The following is a 3,075-nucleotide window of genomic DNA, read 5'->3' on the forward strand; positions in this document are numbered from 1 at the left end:
GTGCCCACGACCTCTGACTCCCAATCCCACGCTGTTTACACGCTGCTTCTCACAATCAATCAATCAGTCAATGGATCACTGGTATTTATTGGCTATTTGTAGAGCACTGTAATAAAGGCTTGGAAGAGTACTATACAACAGAATTAGCAGACATGTTAATAATGACATGCCCTGCCCATAATGAGCTTACAGTCTAGAGGGAGACAAAGACATTAAGATAAATACATATGGTAGAAGGCACCCTATCACATTCATGGAGGATTCATTTCATTCATTCAATTGTATTTATTGAGTGCATACTGTGTGCAGAGCACTGTACTAAGCGCTTGGGAAGTACAAGTTGGTCGACATATAGAGACGGTCCCTACCCAACAAAGGGCTCACAGTCTAGAAGGGGAGACGACAACAAACAAAACATGTGGACATGTGTCTCAGGTTTTAAAACTTCTTCAAGGGCAGGGGTCTCTGCAACCCTCCAAGGGACCCTCAAAACAAGCAATCCTGGGAGAAGCAGCATGGCCCTAGTGGAAAGACCATGGGCATGGAAGTCAGAGGAAACTGGGTTCTAATTCTGGCTCTGCCAACTGCTTGCTGTGTGACCTTGGGACTAGTCACTTAACTTCTCTGTGTCTAGTTCTCCTCTTACTTAGACTGTGAGCCCCCATGCAGTACAGGGACTGTATCCAACCTAATGAACTTATAATCTACTCCAGCTGTTAGAAGAGTAATAACAGAACAGTGGAACAGTACAGAACGTAGAGCAGTAGAATATAACAAGTAATTAGAATAATAATAATAGTATACCATAATAATGAAAGTAATGATAATACTGACTACAGTAAGCACTTAACGAATACCACGTAACAAATAGATGCAGCATGGCCTTAGTGGATAGAGCCCGGTCTTGGGAGTCAGAAGTCATGGGCTTCTAATCCCAGCTCCACCACTTGCCAACTTTGCGACTTCGGGCAAGTCACTTCACTTCTCTGTGTCTCAGTTCCCTCATCTGTAAAATTGGGATGAAGACTGTGAGCCCCACGTGGTGCAACCAGATTACCTTGTATTTACCCGTGTTTAGAACAGTGCTTGGCACATATTAAGCGCTTAACAAACACCATCCCCATCATAAAAAAGCCTCTCCGTTCTCAGTCCCAGCTTCAGTCCATTACATCTCTTCCCAGCCTTGTCATCCCTTGTCCTGTAAACAGTACCCTGAGCTTAGTCTAATAAAAAGAGCATAATACCGGCTCTGCCTGCTGTGTGACCTTGGGCAAGCTACTTCGCTTCTCTGCATCTCAATTTCCTCAATTTAATACCCCAATTATTAAAATCAGGAAAATCAAGCTCGCCTTCCTCACCTTCCTCACCTTCCTTCGTCTTCTTAGAATCAGGTCTGGAATGAAATGAGAGAGCTTTGCTTGCTCCCTCTAGACGATCAGCTCGCTGTGGAGACGAAATGTGTCTGCCGGCTCTATCGTACTCTTCCAGTTGCTTATTTCAGTGTTCTTCACACTGACTAATTGACTAATGTCTGCCTTCCCAACTACAGTGTAAACTTGCTGAGTCAGTGATCATGTCCACCAACTCTGCAATATTGGACTCTTCCAATCGCTCAGTCAGTGCTCTGCACACAGTAAGCGAAGGATAATGCCACTGATTGTTTGACTAACATCTGTCTCTAATTCTAGACTGTAAGATCATTGTAGGCAGTGAAAGAGCCTACCCACTCTGTACTAGTGCTTAGTGCAGTGCTCTTCACCCAGTAACACCCATTGATTGATGGATTCTCTCCTTAACTCTGACCAATTACTCGGGTCTCAGCCACCCACACTCAGGATCTCCAGAAAATGCTCTCAAATCTCTGATGTTCATCCCATCGGAGCCAGAACTCATGGCAAATACTCTCAGAACACGTGCTGCGCAAGAAAAGGAGCGGGTTTTATGAAGCTGAAAAAGTGTACGACTCTCATCTTCTCCCATCCCCTTGGGGATCCTGCCTGCTCACAGAGGTTAGGATTCCCAGTAGGCCATTATGTTCAACATCTAGAAGCAGAAAATTGCAAACTCAACGGAGAGATTGGTCCCACCTACTCCTGGACTACTGGTTAAGTGGATTGTCCAATCAGCACCTAGAATAGCGTTTGACTCATAGTAAGCATTTAACAAATCCCATAAAAAAAGCCTCCAAGTGTGCCAGAAGATTAGAAAAGGCCTGTTAGGAAGTGCAGTGTCTCAGGTGGTTTCACTCTGTCTCTGAGTTCCTTGGCTGGCCCTGGACTAGCACATCAACTAGTAAAAGTGGTGACGGAGGGAACACAGTGATACAACGATGACCTGCAACACCTCCCAAACGGAGAGGGATTAAACAACCCACCCCCTCCACGGCTCGGCTAGTTCCAGCCTCTCGTCAAACAGAGAGGAGGTGAAAATCAGAGATTTGCTCTTGGGGTTCCAACATTCGGAGAAAAGGAGGCAGACGAGATTGGTCGACACAATCCCTACCTTCTCAGTTGGTGACCGGTATGTGAGAACTCTGTGTGCTATTCTGTCAGTTGTCAGGTTGTCAGGAGAAGTGTTGGGTGTGGGTTTAGCGGCCACAGTGGAGAAGCAGTGTGGCCTAGTGGAAAGATCCCGGGCCCGGGAGCCAGAAGGATCTGGCTTCTAATCCCTATTCTAATGTTTGTCTGCTGTGTGCCTTGGAAAAGTTACTTGACTTTTCTGTGGCACAGTTACCTCATCTGTAAAATGGGATTAAGACTCTGAGACCCATGTGGGACAGGGACTGTGTCCAACCTGAATAGCTTGCATCTACCCCAGCGCTTAGTATAGTTCCTGGCTCATAGTAAGTGCTTAACGTATACCATAAAAGTATTTTTTTTCCTGAAAGTATACAGACAGTCTCCATGCATCTCTAGACTGTATGCTCGTCTATTTTTATTTATTTATTATTTATTATGTGCTCCCCTCGTGTCAAGCACTGTTCTAAGCACTCGGGTAGATACAGGTTAATCTCTTTGGATACAGTTCTAGTTCCACATAGAGCTCACAGTTTAAGTAAGAGGCAAAACAAGCTCA

The sequence above is a fragment of the Tachyglossus aculeatus genome, unplaced genomic scaffold (genome assembly GCF_015852505.1).
Source record: "Tachyglossus aculeatus isolate mTacAcu1 unplaced genomic scaffold, mTacAcu1.pri scaffold_87_arrow_ctg1, whole genome shotgun sequence".
NCBI lineage: Eukaryota > Metazoa > Chordata > Mammalia > Monotremata > Tachyglossidae > Tachyglossus > Tachyglossus aculeatus.